This window comes from Schistocerca serialis, chromosome 2 (genome assembly GCF_023864345.2).
Source record: "Schistocerca serialis cubense isolate TAMUIC-IGC-003099 chromosome 2, iqSchSeri2.2, whole genome shotgun sequence".
Taxonomy (NCBI): domain Eukaryota; kingdom Metazoa; phylum Arthropoda; class Insecta; order Orthoptera; family Acrididae; genus Schistocerca; species Schistocerca serialis.
Genome location: NC_064639.1, coordinates 277,017,093 through 277,036,988, shown reverse-complemented (window position 1 = coordinate 277,036,988; position 19,896 = coordinate 277,017,093). Strand labels below are relative to the sequence as shown.

The window sequence follows — 19,896 nt, the reverse complement described above, 5'->3', positions numbered from 1 at the left end:
TTCACTGATCTGGCGTTATAACACTAACCAAAACGGCCTTGCTGTTGTGGTGTTGTGAATGGCTGAAAGCAAGTGGAAACTAGAGCAGTAGTTTTTCCCGAGGGCATCCAGCTTTACTGTATGATTAAACGATGATTGCATCCTCTTGGGTAAAACATTCAGGCGGTAAAACAGGCCCCCATTTGGATCTCCGGGTGGGGACTACTCAGCAGGACATAGTTATCAGGAGAAAGAAAACTGGTGTTCTATGGATCAGAGGATGGAATGTCACATCCCTTAATCGGCCAGATAGGTTAGAAAATTTAAAAAGGGAAATGGATAGGTTAAAGTTGGATATAGTAGGAATTAGCGAAGTTTGGTGGCAGGAGTAACAAGACTTTTGGTCAGGTGAATACAGGGTTATAAATACAAAATCAAATAGGGGTAATGAAAAAGTAGGTTTAATAATGAATATAAAAATAGGAGTGTGGGTAAACTACTACAAACAGCATAGTGAATGCATTATTGTGGCCAAGATAGACAAGAAGCCCATGCCACTGCAGTAGTACAAGTTTATATGCCAACTAGCTCTGCAGATGATGAAGGAATTGATGAAATGTATGATGAGATGAAATAAATTATTCAGGTAGTGAAGGGAGGCTAAAATTTAATAGTCATGGGTGACTACTGCTTATGAACTGTAGATTAAAACTGAAGAAACTGCAAAAAGGTGGGAATTTATGGAGATGGGACCTGGATAAACTGTTTAAACCTGAGGTTGTACAGAGTTTCAGGGAGAGCATAAGGGAACAATTGACAGGAATGGAGAAAAGAAATGCAGTAGAAGAAGAATGGGTACCCAGCCAGAGTGGCCGAGCAGTTCTAGGCACTACAGACTGGAACCGCGCCACCACTACGGTTGTAGGTTCGAATCCTGCCTCGGGCATGGATGTGTGTGATGTCATTAGGTTAGTTAGGTTTAAGTAGTTCTAAGTTCTAGGGGACTGATAACCTCAGAAGTTAAGTCCGATAGTACTCAGAGCCATTTTTTTTTAAGAATGGGTAGCTCTATGGGATGAAGTAGTGAAGGCAGCAGAGGATCAAGTAGGTAAAAAGACGAGGGCCAGTAGAAATCCTTGGGTAACAGAAGAGATACTGAATTTAATTGATGAAAGGCGAAAATACAAAAATTCAGTAAATGAAGCAGCAAAAACGAATACAAACATCTCAAAAATGAGAAAGACAGGAAGTGCAAAATGGCTAAGCAGGGATGGCTAGACGTCAAATGTAAGGATGTAGAGGCTTATCTCATGAGGGGTAAGATAGATACTGCCTACAGGAAAATTAGAGAGACCTTTGGCGAAAACAGAACCACTTGTATGAATATCAAAAGCTCAGATGGAAACCCAGTTCTAAGCAAAGAAGGGAAAGCAGAAAGGTGGAAGGCATATATAGCAATGGGAGATATGATACTGTATGAAGAGTTTGACAGAGCACTGAAAGACCCAAGTCGAAACAAGGCTCCGGGAGTAGACAACATTCCATTAGAACTACTGACAGCCTTGGGAGAGCCAGTCCTGACAAAACTCTACCATCTGGTGAGCAGGATGTGTGAGACTGGCGAAATTCCCTCAGACTTCGAGAAATATGTAAAATTCCAATCCCAAAGAAAATAGGTGTTGACAGATCTAGAAATTACCGAACTATCAGTTTAATACGTCACAGCTGCAAAATACTAACGCGAATTCTTTACAGACGAATGGAAAAACTGGTAGAAGCCGACCTTGGCGAAGTATAGTTTGGATTACGTAGAAATATTGGAACACGTGAGGCAATACTGACCCTACAGCTTATATTAGAAGAAAGATTAAGGAAAGGCAAACCTACGTTTCTAGCATTTGTAGACTTAGAGAAAGCTTTTGACAATGTTGACTGGAATACTCTCAAATTCTGAAGGTGGCAGGGGTAAAATACAGGTAGTGAAACGCTATTTACAACTTGTACACAAACCAGATAGCAGTTATAAGAGTCGAGGGACATGAAAGGGAAGCAGCGGTTAGGAAGGGAGTGAGACAGGGTTGTAGCCTCTCCCCAATGCTATTCAATCTGTATATTGAGCAAGCAGTAAAGGAAACAAAAGAAAAGTTTGGAGTCGGCATTAAAATCCATGGAGAAGGAAAAAAACTTTGAGGTTTGCAGATGACGTAATTCTGTCAGAGACAGCAAAAGAATTGCAAGAGCAGCTGTACAGACAGTGTCTTGAAAGGAGGGTGCAAGATGAACATCAACAAAAGCAAAACGAGGATAATGGAATGTAGTCGAATTAAGTCGGGCGATGCTGAGGGAATTAGATTAGGAAATGAGAAACTTAAAGTAGTAAAGGAGTTTTGCTATTTGGGGAGCAAAGTCACTGATGATGGTCGAAGTAGAGAGGGTATAAAATGTAGACTGGCAATGGCAAGGAAATTGTTTCTGAAGAAGAGAATTTTTTGAACATCGAGTGTTGATGTAAGTGTCAGGAAGTCGTTTCTGAAAGAATTTTTACGGAGGGTAGCCATGTATGGAAGTGAAACATGGACGATAAATACTTTAGACAAGAAGAGAATAGAAGCTTTCGAAATTGGTGCTACAGGAGAATGCTGAAGTTTATGTGGGTAGATTACATAACTAATGAGGAGGTATTGAATAGAATTAGGGAGAAGAGGAGTTTGTGGCACAACTTGACTTGAAGAAGGGATCAGATGGTAGGACATGTTCTGAGGCATCAAGGGTCACCAATGTAGTACTGGAGGGCAGTGTGGAGGGTAAAAATAGTAGATTCAGAAGGATGTAGGCTGCAGTAGGAAGTGGGAGATGAAGAAGCTTGCACAGGATAGGGTAGCATGGAGAGCTGCATCAAACCAGTCTCAGGACTGAAGACCACAACAACAACAACAACTAATGCATTTTATTTACTTATATTCACAGTGTAAAGTGTTTAAGATAATGTACTTCATTAACCAATACATTTTATTTATTTACTTATGTACACAGTGTGATATTTTAAATAATGTACTTTGTTAATTAATATATGTAATTAATTTACTCATGTTCACAAAGTGATTTTTTAAAATAGCAGTTTACTTTTGTTTGTAAATACATTTTAATTATTTACTTACACTCACAATTTAATTTTTTAAAATAATGTACTTTGTTAACTAATATATTTTAATAAATTTAATAAATTTTTCAAAAATAGTTAACTTTTGTTAACTAATACATTTTAATTAATTTACTTATTTCCACAATGTGATTTTTTAAAATAATATTCTTTGATAACTAATACAGTTAATTAATTTACTTATGTTCACAGTGTAATTTTTTTAAAAAGTAGGCTAGTTTTGTTAACTAATACATGTTATTGTGTTACAATCAAGTTGTAAATGTAATAATGAAGTTAGAAATCAGTTGATTATTGTAATTAGTTGTGTTATTGTAAAAATAGTTATTTACTTAAAGTTATAAAATTGGTTTTGTTAATCAAATATACTGAATTTAAAAAAAAATCTGTTGTTTTACTTATAAAATACCGTATTTAGTTTAAAGCTGTCCTGTTGGCCTAGAAATGGTAGAAACAATCTACTGCTGTGTAACTACAGCTGATTGTAAGAAATTTCGCCACCCACAGAGAGAAAGACGATCCTGAGCAGTTGTGAAAAAACAGAGTGCCATTCAATATTTTCGTGTGCGAAACGACCTGTCATTAGGTGACTAAAAAACAAGCTTTCACGTTAGTGGTCCTATGCCAGATTTCTCAGCAAGAAGCAGGCCGACAGACTCTGAATTGGAAGCTTTGTAGTTTTGAGTCCATTGTGGGAATAATGTCACAATTACAATTGCTGCCGGCTAGAAACAGAAATGTTGTCATTAGTGGACAAAGCTTTTCAGTGCGGAACACCCATGCCCAAGGGAGGACTTGAACCTCTGTCAGGATCAGCCACACAGTCCAAGACTGCAGCATCTTAGACTGCTTGGCTAATCCCACGTGGCCATGTGCAGTCCAACAGTATCCTGCACTTAGGGTAATAGTTCACTTTGTGTAGTGCACCCCTGATACATCAAGCTGCTTCTATAATTCTACAACCCACATCGCAAGGGGCGAAATCTGCAAACAATACCGTCACAGGATAGACAGGGCCTTCTTTTGAGACCCTCCAGTCCGCTCCAAGCCGATGGACCAAGTCAGTTCTGGGAATGACGCTGAAAATTGTGGTCTCAACTTGCACCCCACGTGCTTGATCATCAGTCCTCATCACGTCCGCCTGCTGTGCATTTGAACTGAGGGAGGCCTCAGAACTCAAGCAAACGACGTCATTGGTGCGGATGTGAGGCACAACTTTCAAACGACTGCACCTTGCTCACTCGATAGCTGCATTCAGATGCTGCTCCACATCTCGATGACATTCTCTAGAAGACATACAGAGCCACAATGCTGAAAGGGGCGCCGTAAGGCACCTAACACTAGAGCCACTTCTGCCTCGTAAATAGTAATTACCCCCTATTATAGTAATCGTCTATATCAGCTTCACAAAACTTTTTATTTGGTACAGATATGATAACTTGGATTATCTTTTTGAAACCTAAATCATAAACGATACTGAGTGGTGTAAGAGCTCCGCAGCAGGTGTTTCCCACTGAGTCACAAATAGTGCGCATTTTTGGTCATGGAGACGTAACAGTGACCTTACTCTGTGCCGTGTTTTCCTTTGACAGAGGACGTAAGTTTCCTCTTAGTGAAGATGGAATGAACGGGACTAAAACCATTTTATACGTATTGGATGCAGTGTGTATGTTTCTGTCTAATTCAGACAGTCAGTTACTTTCGACAGTCAGTCAACAGCACGAGAACAAGATCGCACACTCATATTCTACACTAAGTTATAGCTACTCCTCCACTACTGACTGCTTCAGAAAGAGGGAACTAACCAATGAGCAGTAGGCCACCACAGTGCTTTTGTTCCCGGATTCGTCATACTTGCAAAGGTACAGCAGGGAGGAAGGAAGCCATGACTGGGGCCTTAATTTCTTTTGCATGCTCCCCTCATAATAAGACTCGTATTCGCTACGTTTCCGATCTGTGTTGACAGGTGACGGCGTCCTTTTACATTGACCTGCCTATTGCAGTATTCCACTTATCGTTGTGGTTCAAAAGGAAGCTTTCTTACTAATGAGGCACCTGTCGTTGCTTTTCTCCATCAAAGACGATCTGGTGCGAGTTTTTTGCAGTCTTAACCACTGTGCGTCGCTGCCATGTCGTTGACATGCTCCTGCCTGCTGCTGCTCTTGTTGCTGTACTTTCCACTGTTGCTGTATAGGTTATTATCCATTCCATGGTAGTGTGGCAACAGCTCTGACTACTGCAGCATGAGGGAGGGCATCTGGCCCCAACGTCACATAAAACATGTTTTGATAATCTCTAACTAAAACAAATTGGGGAAAACCTGAGTACAATAGAGCCCTTCATTGAGCTGGGATGAACGCTTTCAAAAAGAAGGAGAAGACCTATGGAACGTAGTCTGAAAAGGGGAGAGTCGGACAAAACCGGGTACCATAAATTGAAATTGCTATAAAAACGTATCTATTACCTATAGATCAACAAACCATAGTTTTCTAGGCTTCAGACTTATTTGTTATCAACATATTATTATGTTAAAATTAACACACAATTTTTTACAATTTTTTTTTGTTCAGCACGTGCAAAAACCCAGTTTTACCCCATGAGTTGTGTAAAATCAAGTACCCATTTAAATCAATACAAAACAATGTATATTATTGTAAAACTTTTATTGAAAACCTTTTAACTCAATACAAACTTCGAAATTGTCAGCAAATGTATTAATTTAAATTCCCATAAGTTCCTTTACTAAATATTTTAACTAAAATACTTAAAAAAATCAATGCTATTAGGCCAATTTTACTTTACAAGGTAAATTATCCGTTTTATGATGTTATAAAATAAACATAATTGGCATATTAAAAAAATCTTCAAATTAAATTATTAATTTTGAAGAACTGAACAAATTTTGCAAACAAAACTTAGCCCTAATCAACTAAGAACAGAGTCACAAACAAATGTGGCGTCCTCTTGTGCGGTGTTGGAGCACACCTCATGTACCCAACAATGACAGGAAATGCACTTAATCCATCCTTCTTTCGAACGAGACTGTGCATACAACTTGTTGCAAAATATGCAAGCTTCCTTAGGGTTGTCTTCTTCTGATGAGCTAGAACTCTCATCAAACATCTTCTTTGATTTCTTTGCCAGGCTACATGTTGATGAGATTGATTGCTTCTCCACAGACTTTATCATTTTGGAATAACTACCTCTCTGGAATTTTGTTTTAGGTCTACTAATAGATGTAGGCCTACTAGGCTTGAAAAGTGTTCTTTTCAATTTTTTTTTCTTCTTGCTCTTGTTTATTTTTTACTTCTTCTTGCCACTCATTTTTGTGTGGTGAAGAAGGGAGTATCGCTGTTTTACCTTTTTTCGTATTGCTTTCAATGGTCTGTTGGTTCTTGCCTCCAAATTTACCTTTGGAGGAGGAAATAACAGCTTAGGAGAGATGGATGGAAACGATGACACTCCTGAAGGTCCAGCAACTTGTATATCCTTTGGGTTTTGCTGAGGAATTTCTAGTTGGCTGCCATCAGCCTCTACTACCGTGAGCAGTTCAGTGAGTACTTCTTATGGAATCCCTTCTGCTTCTAGGGATTGAGAAGGTATAGGTTCTTTGAGTTACCGCCATGTTGTTGCGCAAGGCGAGTGACCTCGAACGAGCTTCACCTCGCTGCCACCAGGACGCGGAGGATCGCGCTTAGTTAAAACTAAGCGCGATCCGCTGTAAAAGGGTGTTTCCCGTGTGGCGACGCCCTTCCGGTCGGCCGCTGATTGGCTGGCTGGGCTCTTATCAGTAGCGACTTCCGCCTTACGTTCTTATCAGTAACGACTACCGCTTGCAGCAAGCTACTGGGACCACAGCAACTCGCCGGCCGAAGTGGCCGTGCGGTTAAAGGCGCTGCAGTCTGGAACTGCAAGACCGCTACGGTCGCAGGTTCGAATCCTGCCTCGGGCATGGATATTTGTGATGTCCTTAGGTTAGTTAGGTTTAACTAGTTCTAAGTTCTAGGGGACTAATGACCTCAGCAGTTGAGTCCCATAGTGCTCAGAGCCATATGAACCATTGAACCACTGCAACTCTGACTGTTCACGAAGCAACAGCATGTTACAGACAGCCATGCCATTGCGTTTGTGAAGATACAGAAGGAGAATGAGTTACAATATTTAATAATGTACACATTGATCTTGCCAAAAGCCGAGAAGCGATTCTTCTTGGTGTTTTAGCTCTCTGGGGCACACTGGGATGCTCTCTGGGCACTCTGGGATGCTCTCTGGGCGCTCTGGGATGCTCTCTGGGTCACTCTGGGATGCACTCTGGGTCACTCTGGGATGATCTCTGGGACCTCAACACTGTATCATCTCTATCTTCTAAAGGGTGCGGGAGTTCCGACTCCTGGGGAGGTGGGTGGGTGTTGTTGCATGGCGTTTCTACCTCAGTTTCGCCAGCTTCTACAGAGGTTTGCAGAAGTTGGCGAGGCACATCTTGAAGAGGCACAGGCCAGTGGTGTCGGCCGGCGCAAACAGATGATATGTCTGTTAAAGGGCTGAATACCAGTCCTTTCAAAGCGTTTCTGAGCGGTTTGCATTACAGATGCATGTGTAAAAGCACCTTTGAATAGTTTTCCTATTTCTCAAATAGTTACCAGTCTACTAGTGTTTGACATCAGCCACTGTCTGACCTCTTGCTCGTAGTATGTGGTGAAGGGGCCATGAAAGAAACACAGAGGGGTTGAAGACGGTGGGTTGTGTGGGGGGAAAGCACAAAGGAATTCCGTTATGTTATCTTGCTAATTCAATTAAATCGATACTCTTAGCATGAGAGCTGTAGGCATCAAATATTAGGAGGACAGGTTTTTCTTTTGAAGGATTTTCAAAATCTACAAACCACTGAAACCATATCATAAACAAATCTTTACTTATCCAGCAAATCTCATGGTAAGCTGTGAACGCTTCAAGTGGTACATCGTCCATCAGAAGGGGGTTTTCAGTTTTTCTGGGGAAGACAATCATCGGTGGCATGAAGTTTCCAGATGCACTCATGCATATCTCAGCTGTGAATAAAAACACCACACTCAGCTGAAGAGATCGAGCCAACTCGTTATTTACTCTTAAGGGCTAAAACTGTGGACGGTTTGTTGGGCACTGTCAAAATAGCTGTTTCCTCAACATTGTACATCCCTGTTGGTTTCATTTTATGCTGAGTAAGAACTGATTCCAATAGATCAAAGAAAGATTTGACAACCACCCGACTGAATCCCTGCACTCTAACCAAGGAAGTTTTTCCTGGATTCCTCAAAGACAGTTGTGGATGTCATTTCAGGAAACTATACATCCACTCTTTTCGAGCCATTTTTCTCAACTGGTTAAAGGTGTTGGGTATCTGATTTTTTTCCGCAAGCTCAAATGCAAGTCTATGAAGGTCATGTAGGGTGACTCCAAACAAAGTTTCTTCAACAAAAAGTATGTCGTTAACCAGATCTCTTTCTTGTACTTGGGAAAAAACGCTTTTGTACCTGCCCAGTGCTTTTGCCGCTGATTCCTCCAAAGACAGCTGTTGAAGACAAGCTTTCTTTACCCTATCCTTTAGTGTTGACTGTGGAACACCAAATGTTCTAGCAGCTTTCTTGAAACTCATTCTTTTGGTTAAAACCTCCTCAATTGTTGCAGTCATGAATTCCAAGCTCCAGATCTGTCTCTGCATCTTCCTCTGATAATTCCTGGGTATTGCTGATTGACAAACAAAACAAATTTTTTAAAAACCAGTTGAGGAATACAAGAATACTGTTTAGATTAGATAGGCCAAATTACCTTAGTCAAGCAGTTTTTCAATGTTTCTTTAAGAATTCGAACATGTTTCGAGAACCTGTAGGCCTACAGATGACAGTTTGTCGAAACATTACGCTTATTTGTTCAAGAAATAATATTAAAATGCTTGAAAGAAATTATAACCTAATTTAAACAGTTAAATGAATGCAATCAATTACATAACACTTCAATTACGTATTATTTCAATTACATACGTACTTCAATTATTTACGTAGCCTATGTAATGCCTGTTTAACCAAATAGGCCGTATGGACCTATCGTGCACCTATGGAAGAGAATGATGGGCCTACTTTTTTATTCTTATGTTTTTTTATTTATATTATCATGACCAGTAATAACAACAATCATTTAGCTAAGTGTTTTTTCCATACTGATGTGTCGGCAGCTGGGCCAACACCTTGGAGATAGAGATGGCTGAAAATGCACGCTAGACTAACGCAGACGGGCGTGAAGTACTGGAACAGGCTACGTAATTAATGCTATGAAGAAAAGTACGTAGCTGGATTAATGCTTATCTTTAATCAATCATTGTGGTACATCGCTCTTGACTATACACAGGAGACTTTAATTACAATCACTGTAAGGCTAATGGCGCCTTGCTAGTTCGTAGCCATTAACTTAGCTGAAGGCTATTCTGTCTCTCGGCTAATGAGAGAGAAAGGCTTCGTACATCTAGTCGCTAGCTAGGTCGTCCGTACAACTGGGGAGAGTGCTTGTTCGTATCACGAGACCTGCCTTGTGGTGGCGCTAGGTCTGCGATCACACAGTGGCGACACGCGGGTCCGACATGTACTAAATGGACCGCGGTCGATTTAAACTACCACCTAGCAAGTGTGGTGTCTGGCGGTGACACCACATTCCTCCCCCGCAAATCGGCGAACGGTTGTGAGATAAGGCTTCCGCCCGCCAAGGGGAGGACCCCATGTTGACGTATGCGATGAGGTGGGGAGCCTAACAACAGGCGAGGCTGTGCCACACGCACCCGGCCATTCGGTCCGAGGGGAGCTAGGAAACGCCTGAAAACCTAGTCCAGGGTGCACGTCAACATGCGGTGTATGCGCCCGTAAAGAAACAGGAGGGGCCGAAGGGTCGACCTCCATTGCGTCGGGGTAGCCGACGCGCGATGACGTCATGTGGTCCGGAGCGGGCGGGAGTTCCCTGGCGAAGGACAGCTGGTCACGTGAAGCGATCGGCGGCGCGGGACCCTGGGAGGCGCTTGGCGGCTGCAGCGAAGCGTCGAATGCGGGCGGCGCCGGCGGGAGAACAGGCGACGGCGGCGGCGGCGGCGGCGGCGGCTGCGGCGGCGCGTCGCCATGGGGCAAAATGGAAGGCATCATCGGTAACACCTGGGGATGAGGCGAGCCAGTAGATGGGTCCCCAGGGCGCTGACCGGACGGCACCGTCGCTGAAAGCAGACGGGGAGCGGCAGAACCCGTGCGACGACAGAAGCGCAGCTGATTGAGATGCCGACGCACCTCACCAGAGGCCCCCAAAACCAAATACATCGCGCGGCCGAGGCAGCGAAGAATGCGCCCTGCGAGCCAACGCCGTGAACCTCGATAGTTGCGATAAAATACAACGTCGCCTGGAGCAAAAGCAGGAGTCTGCCGCTGCAAAGGAACCTGATGCGGCGGATGCAGCAAAGACATCAAGGTGCGATGAGGACGACCGTGGAGCAACTCAGCCGGCGAGCGGCCATCTCGGGGCTGAGAGCGATACGAAGACAAAAAGAGCAACAATGCGTCTTCCCGAGAATGCGACTCTTTCAATTTCAACATCTGTGACTTGAAAGTCCGGACCAATCGTTCAGCGGCACCGTTTGACTGAGGCGAAAACGGCGCGGATGTCAGATGTTGAATACCATTGGCCTGGCAGAATGACTGAAATTCTACGGACATGAATTGTGGGCCATTGTCGGAAACAATAGTCTGCGGAAGACCTTCAATGCAAAAGATAGCAGACAACGCGTGGATGGTGGCGGAGGACGTCGTGGAAGACATCCGGACAACAAAAGGAAAATTACTGAAGGCGTCGACCAGAACCAACCATCGAGCATTCCAGAATGGACCAGCAAAATCCATGTGCAAGCGTTGCCAAGGGGAAGTGGCTTTTGGCCATGCAAAGACTTTCCGCGGCGGTGCGGATTGTTGTTCGGCACACGCCATGCAAGAAGAGCACATATTCGTAATCGCAGCATCGATTCCGAACCAAGTACAGTGCTGACGAGCAAGTTGGTTCGTTCGCACTATACCCCAATGTCCTTGGTGAAGAAGCCGTAAAACAGAGGACTGTAACGAACGTGGGACCACGACTCGGGACTGATCATTATCAGAACGCAACAACAAAACACCACGTCGAACAAAAAGTCTCTCCCTGTGAGCAAAAAATCAGCGAACCAACGGATCCTCGATCCGAGACTTTGACAAAGGCCATTGCGTAGCAACAAAACGTAAAACAGTAGCAAGGACAGGGTCAGCAGCTGTGGCTGTAGCTACACGACGAAAATCGATCGGAAACGATTCGACCACTTCATCGGTTTGCGAATCAATGAACATGCAAGCAAGTTCGGAAGAATCAAATGCTTTATCCTCAGCAACAGGCAAACAGGACAACGCATCAGCGTTTCCGTGCTTAGCAGTGGAACGATACAAGATATCGTAGCGGTACTGCGAGAGGAAAATAGACCAGCGAATGAATTTCTGCGCTGTACGTGGAGGTACAGGCTTGTTCGGATGAAAAAGCGATGTCAAAGGTTTGTGGTCTGTGATGATGGTAAAGTGACGACCATACAAGAAATCATGGAACTTAGTAACACCAAACACGAGAGCCAAAGCTTCTTTCTCTATCTGGGAATAATTTCTTTGCGCAGATGAGAGCAATTTTGACGCAAAGGCAATAGGGCGATCATGGGAGCCAACTTTGTGCGCAAGCACAGCACCGATCCCGAAATCCGATGCATCTACCATCAACAAAAAAGGTTTCTGGGGATCGAAAGGCGTGAGGCAAGTATTAGAAAGCAACGCCGATTTCAACTGGCGAAAGGCGCGTTCGCATTCCGTCGTCCAGAGAAACGGAACACCTGCACGGCGTAAGCGATGAAGCGGAGCTGAAAGAGAAGAGGCATTGCGCACATTCACTCACACCTTGTGATGCTACATTGTTCAATGTTCTTGCGACCTCCTGACGCAATGCGTGAGGAACATTGCGCGCTCTGAAAAATTTCGGTTGCGCGTTGACCTTCAGTTCCAATTGTGCTTCACAGTTTTTAGCGCAACCTAAGCCCGGTGCAAAATTGTCTTCAAATTCTGCACATACACTAGAAACACTGTCCGTAGGTACAGTTTGATTCACTGATAGCACCTGATTTACAATAGACATGTTAAACAATTGAAATAAATCTAAACCAAACAAGTTCACTGCAGTAGAAGAACGAAGAACGTAAAATGTCACAAGTTTTGTTTGTCCTTTAAATGTTGCAAAAAGAGTGCACTGTCCTAACACAGGAATTGTCTGTCCGGAATAACTGTTTAACTGAACATTTGCGGCACGCAACGGAGGTGCGCCCAGTTGTTTGTACGTGTCGTGATTGAGCAATGAAACTGCAGCTCCGGTATCGAGCTGGAATGGTATCACTTTGCCTTCAAAGTCTAAGGCCATAAAAAGTTTATTGTTCTGCTGACAACAAGAGCGACTGTTTTGTGCCATTTGAATAGACACTGGTACAGAATCACTTGCTAATTGACGTGATTTCCGGCGACGTCGACGCACAGTTTTTGAGGGACGAACACAGTCACTGTTAGAAAGAGTGGCACTGGACGAAGTGGAAGTAACTACATGAATGTCCATGGGCGAAGGCCCACGATTCTGAGTGTCCTTGGTTCGATTCCGGCGCGAAGCAAAGGGCCTGGAATGATTGTGATTGTCTGATCTGAGCCTTTTCTGGCAAACACTTTGAACATGTCCTTTCCTATTACAGAAAAAGCAAATAGCTTGGCGTGACGGGCAATGTTCACGCGAATGTCTAGTAGCACACCGCGGGCATGATTTCACGGCAGTTGTGGGCTGGCGCGGCACACGTGGCTTATAGCGCGGCGGCAGCTGCGTTTGTTTGCGCGAGGGCAATTGACCGGGCCGCGCAGCTCGCCCGGCGGGCCGGTTAATGTTACACACTGCTGGCGAAGTTCCAAAAGATTCCTGAGCACAGTCAAGTGTGTCCTGTCTATCCAATATGTCTATCACTTGTTGAAGGGAGGGATTGACTAGTTTCAATATTTGCTCCCGCATGCGAACATCAGAAACGTTCTGTGCAATTGCATCACGTACCATTGTATCTGAATAAGAAAGACCACAGTCACAGTCAAAAGAACACTCCCTAGTAAGTCCTTGCAATGTTGCTACCCACTCCCTATTAGTTTGACCGGCCGTACGTTTTGTACGAAAAAACGTATACCGTTTTGAAACCACATTAACTGTTTCTTTGAAATAGGCATCTAAAGCAGACAAAATTTCCTCGTAGGACAGAGTTGCTACGTCACGTCGGGGAAACAATTTCACTATCACACGGTAGGTGGACACACCGACACAAGAAAGCAAAAACGGCTGCCGCTCATTACCTTGAATTCTGTAGGCGGCGAGGTGGAAGGCAAACTGGCGGGACTATTCCTGCCAAGTCTCGTGGTTCGGGTCGTAGTGCCTAAAAGGCGGTGCAACTGCGAGTTGTGGCTGCGGTAGCGGTGAAGCGGCGGCGGCCGCATCGGTTTGAATGGCACGTTGACCCTGGACGAGCTGTCCAAGGGCATCCAATAACGCCTGCGTCTGCTGATTCTGCAAGCGATAAAATTCGGACAGTACATCTGGAGAATGTGGCGAAGCCATGACACAAATAAAGTAGGGCAAAGTAAAACACAAGATCCTTTGTAGACTCGTCGCCATGTGATGTGTCGGCAGCTGGGCCAACACCTTGGAGATCGAGATGGCTGAAAATGCACGCTAGACTAACGCAGACAGGCGTGAAGTACTGGAACAGGCTATGTAATTAATGCTATGAAGAAAAGTATGTAGCTGGATTAATACTTATCTTTAATCAATCATTGTGGTACATCGCTCTTGACTATACACAGGAGACTTTAATTACAATCACTGTAAGGCTAATGGCGCCTTGCTAGTTCGTAGCCATTAACTTAGCTGAAGGCTATTCTGTCTCTCGGCTAATGAGAGAGAAAGGCTTCGTACATCTAGTCGCTAGCTAGGTCGTCCGTACAACTGGGGAGAGTGCTTGTTCGTATCACGAGACCTGCCTTGTGGTGGCGCTAGGTCTGCGATCACACAGTGGCGACACGCGGGTCCGACATGTACTAAATGAACCGCGACCGATTTAAACTACCACCTAGCAAGTGTGGTGTCTGGCGGTGACACCACACATACAACATGTTTTAACTACTATTTCGCAATCAAAACCATAATGTTACATTACTTCTAAGGCGTGGGGCACAACCAGGTACCACATAGCCAGTAAAACCGGGTATCCTTGCGAGGTGCCACGGTGGAGAACAGTTTGTGCCTCTTTAATTCTGACGAAATTTGCAAGAGAACGTTGTTGGGTTGGGTTGTTTGGGGGAAGAGACCAAACTGCGAAGTCATCGGTATCATCGGATTAGGGAAGGACGGAGAAGATAGTCGGCCGTGCCCTTTCAATGCAACCATCTCAGCATTTGCCTGGAACGATTTAGGGAAATCACGGAAAACCTAAATTAGGATGTCCGGACGCGGGATTGAACCGTCGACCTCCCGAATGCGAGTTCAGTGTGCTAACCACTGCGCCACCTCGCTCGGTCATGAGAACGTGACATGCACTCAGCCCCCTCCTTACCTACCACCTAGTTAACTATGTGCACAATGGCAATGAAGGGAAATGATGGTGGACCCTGCTAGTTAGTAAAATAAGGAGTGCACACTCACAATATTTTAATAAAAATTGTAATCTACACAGAAGAAAAGAGAACTTTATCAGAATAACCAACAGGAAATGGGATTCTGCATATATCTACAAAATAATATGTGGCTTAAATATTACAATGAGATTTATTGTACATCAGAACATATGCACATGATTATCGACACAAACAATAGGTTAAAGGAAAGGTTATTCTGAACTATTATGCGAATAAGAGTTGGCTCGAGAACAAGGGCTACTACGCTCTGTGATGCAATAGCTTGATGATATTGACTAGAGGTCCTAATCAATCAAATACTACTCTTTCGACTACATTGCAGCATCGCTATTAGTATTGAGAGCTGACTTGGGATCACATGCAGAAACAAGCAAGGTGGACTTGTGGCAAGGCGAGCTCGTGTGCTACTGAGGACTTCAGTATAAAATTGATAGGTCCTACAATGCCAGAGCCGCAAAATACATTACCAGTCCTGAAATTTGTAGCAGGTCATCGGTAGGCAGCTTTCTGATGTAGATGCCAACTTCTGGTGTGCAACAACTCTGTTTCAACCCCTGGCCACGAAGGTTGTCCGAGAATTCTAAGTTCTGCCGAAAAAAGGTGCGACTAAGTCGCAAGACCATCCGACTCTGACGAAGATCAGATACCGAATACGTGCGCCCGCACAACGCAAGAGCGAAGCCAGCATTGCTCAACTCCCTACCATCCAAAAAATTCGCGAATCAGCATGCAGTTCTGATTCCAAAATTCCCTCACACTGTCTCAGAACATCATTCGCGCCAATAGCGACTGTTCCCTCCAGTTTCCAACAGGTCTTTTTGACGTCAACTAGCCTCAGTTTAAGTTGACCAATCATTCCACTGCAGTTCAGCTGAGGGCACTGAACTTGCCTTTTGACCAGCTACGAAAACAACATGCCTAGACCACCGGCCATCTGCCGCGAGGCAGTCGCACACAGTAGGGCACGGTCCACAAATATTCTGAGAATCAAGAGGACAATGCAGTCAGTCGGTGCCAAGAGTCTTCGTTCTGGATGCCCTGGAACGGTAAACACATAAACTGCGTCGACACTCAGACATCTCGTAGGTCGTTTCGCCCTGCATAAAATAGGCGAAACTCGACCAACGTCAGTTATTCCGCCAGGCGCTAAAGTGCAGCCCACAACCAGAAACGCAGTGTGCCGAATACTCCAATGCTCCCCTCGCACAGGCCACCCAGGGAAGTAATCCAACATGTATAGGAATCAAGCGAAAAGTATTTTGAGCTCTCAATACAAGTACTTTCATTACAGTGACCTTATTAGGTCTGTTACCACAGAGTAATGACATGGAACTTTAATAAAATTGATGAAAATGAGAGGTGACATGCAAAAGAGGGCAAGGAACTTCTCATTTCCCCTCAGTTACTTTAGATTATCTTTGATAGTGGTTGACTCACTTGACAGAGGTAGTGTGTCGATGACTCAAGGAGTCTAAACAGTTTCCAAAATGTCACAACAAATTGGCAGATTAAATTTGAAATTGATAATAAAATGAAAGGTAGAATTTTTCTTATGACTTTGCCAACATCTTACTCACCTTGACGACTAAGTCACGCCCAACACAGATTCAGCCTCAGGGAGCCCACTGTAATTCATGGAATACTCACACAGTCATACAAATGTTGAACACATGCCAGAAGGCCAAGTTCGAAGCTGCAATAAAATGTTGACCTATAGGATCTGCAAGTTTCTCATTAAGGTAACATTTACGAATTAGCTGTAGGCGCTCAACTCAAACACACACATACTTCTGCATGAAGCCAAGAAGACAAACAATATTTCTATGCTTTGTGGTTGAAACAATTAACCACACTCACGCCGTTTCCCTGAATTTTCACAGTGATTGATTGACTGATGCCGACCGCGGCGGTCTAGCGGTTCTGGCGCTGTAGTCCGGAATCGCGGGACTGCTACGGTCGCAGGTTCGAATCCTGCCTCGGGCGTGGGTGTGTGTGATGTCCTTAGGTTAGTTAGGTTTAAGTAGTTCTAAGTTCTAGGGGACTTATGACCTAAGATGTTGAGTCCCATAGTGCTCAGAGCCATTTGAACCATTTTTTTGATTGACTGATGGTCCATTCATCACTAACCAGAATAGCAACCGCAGATATCCTGCTCACATACACAAACAAAAATACTCTCGTGTTGTATTGTGTATAACATTTTGTAACTATTGGCATACACACAAAAAATTTGTAAGCATAGTGGCAATTGACTGGCAACAACATAAGTGAGATAGAGAGATATAATGTAGACAAAAGAAACAAAAATTTTGAAAGTATACCTGTGTGAACAAAGATTATGTAACATAGTGTGCATCACAAAGAAGACCTTGTTCCAAAATGACCTGGTGATAGGGAACCAGGATATCTTGAACACGAACATTTATCTAAAAAAAGGAAACTAGAAGCTATAAAACTAAACAATATACACATAGTTGACATTGTATTTCCAGTTTCTAGTCACTCAAATGAAGTTTGGGAGGCAAAAAAAGTTTTCATTAGGGGCACGAATTTTACTATGTTCACTCAGTTGTCTGAGCGAAAAAAATTGAACATAACATCCATCACACGCTAACATCACACAACGAAACACTCAACACATGGACATTCCACAGACACTCGTCTGTGGAGAGGGGTGGTGGTTCCTGGTGTGGGGAAAGGGGCGCCTGTTGGGAGGAGTGCGACTAGTGGTGTGGAACCAGGGGCGGCATCCGGAAGTATCTCCAGTCATCCTACCCTCTTTTTATAGGCGTTGTCAGTCGACACTAAGCTCTTAGGGTTGTAGGACAGCCTATTGTTGACTTGCAGTACTGTGCGGTATGATGGCAAACACATGCCATTGAGGACTGCAAGATTTGAGACACATCCATGGACAGGTAATTGGCTGTCCGAAGACAGTAACACTTGATCTTATCTAGACCAAAAAACTGCAGTACAGGATACTACTCTGAGAGTAAGTGCAACACTCATGGAGTCGTCTGATGGAGGTTGATCGATAAACGTGGCCGATTGCTCGGAACTGCTCTCTGTAGGAGATTATCTCCACAGATAATCACGACAAACTGCAGTCCAGCAATACCCAGCACAGAAATGATTTATGCATGCATTCCGGCCTATTACAGTGAGTTATGCGAACTCGTGCTGGAACTGTAAACGGCGTCCGTCATAAGTGTTTCGTGCCGCCATTGTTAGAGCATACCCTCATCGTCCACCACCTCTTCTGCAGTGGAATCCCCATTTATGCGTCACCACTGAGCGGCGCCATGCAGTTCTCGGCCAGTCGCTAACGGGTTCGCCTGTCCTGGTGGTATTCCGATGGTTATGTCCGCCCTCAGCTGACCCAGAGCTGTCCGCCATGTGAGCCGCCGCCTTACTTTCACTGCGCTGAGAGCGTAAGTGGCTCGCGCCTATGAGCCCTCGGGTAGAGGGGGGATATGTCGTGACTGACAGCTGCCTCCCTCAGGCTTCTCCCTGCCGCTTGGGACCTTGTAGTGTCAATTCTCGTCCAGCAGTCACTTGTCCTTCCCATTACCTGCACAGTTCTTAAATCCTTTTATAAAGTGTGCCTCTCCAAAACTTTTTAAAAATACAGCATTAAGAATTTCATACAATTGTCTCTGATAGTACTTTGTACACTCAGTAAAAAAATTAATAGAAATGAATATTTACTTGAATAAAACTACTACACTAATTCAATGTAAAAGGATGTATACTCTGATGACAATAATTAACACAGTATTACATATGAAGAATAGTGACTTCACCTATGGGTCCATTGTTAATACTAATGTTTGTGTGTGTGTCATTATTGATTCATTAAAATAAAGAAAAGCTGAAGTCCGCTACCCATAACCCTCAACTACCATACGTAATCCCAACTATAGCCTACTCATCACTGGAGCATGCTCACAACTACGGATGACAATTTAAATTTGCTAGCAATGCTATCTACAGGCGCCACTGCACGTCCCTCGCCGTCTCTGATCCCAGAGGCCTCGATGGACCCTGAAACTGCTCAAGACATGGCGGCTGCACACATACACAATGAACACATATAGGATGAGATAAAATTAGCTGCAATTGCATTAGTAATGGAAATTAATAAAAGTACTATATGTAACTGATCGGCTACACCCGTTTGCAATACATACGACCTGGCATGCCCCGCTGAGACAACTCGACGGATGTTGCTGTCTCTGGTATGGCCTATACGATGATCGGTCGCTGCTTATCTGGAAATAAGTTCTTATAAATATCATACTTTTGCACTTCTCTTGTGTGCTAGATCTTTCGCCAAGACACCAATTACCGGACTTGTTGAGGAATTGCATACCTTTTGCATTACGCCGCTCATACGATAGATCCCGACGACCGCACACGTTCGGAGACGTGACGTACCATCGTACGAGAAACTCGCCATACTCCAGAAAGCTTACGCCCAGCAGCAGATGCATGGGCGGGCACAGTTGCCGCCTTTGTATATCCGCCTCCGAACCGTAAGACTATGGTGCAACGCGCTGTGGCGTACCTAACACGCCAACGATAGGAACAAACAAAGCCGCACTGAAAATAGGTGCAACACTGCAACTATGTGCCCATAACGCCAGTGACAAATACCACGAAAACAAACAAATGGTGCGAAGCTGTAAGGCGTGCCCAGAACACTGTCTATGTGCAGCCAGTAGCTCTTCCTCAACAAAGACACAGTAATAGGTGTGGCGTAAAGACAAAACACACATGAAGATCGAGTCTGTGTTACCACTGACTCGAAAGAGTGGTGGCATCCCCATGTAACGGAGACATCTACATCTTCATCTACATGGATACTCTGCAAATCACATTAAAGTGCCTAGCAGAGGGTTCATCTAACCACCTTCACAATTCTCTATTATTCCAGTCTCGTATAGCACACTGAAAGAACGAACATCTACATCTTTCCGTACG

The 19,896-nt window shown here is 44.1% G+C and overlaps 2 protein-coding genes across 2 annotated transcripts in view; both read right to left on the bottom strand.

Annotated features, from left to right (window-relative positions):
• Positions 1-19,896, bottom strand: part of LOC126457037 (hemolymph lipopolysaccharide-binding protein-like) — a 480,588-nt gene that overhangs the window by 116,061 nt on the left and 344,631 nt on the right. The window lies entirely within an intron of this gene.
• The window catches only part of LOC126457036 (uncharacterized protein K02A2.6-like), a 432,608-nt gene continuing 426,736 nt past the window's right edge, over positions 14,025-19,896 (bottom strand). The window contains exon 2 of the mRNA XM_050093022.1: positions 14,025-14,275. The gene's annotated coding sequence lies outside the window, so the exon portion shown is untranslated. The remainder of the gene's footprint in view (positions 14,276-19,896) is intronic.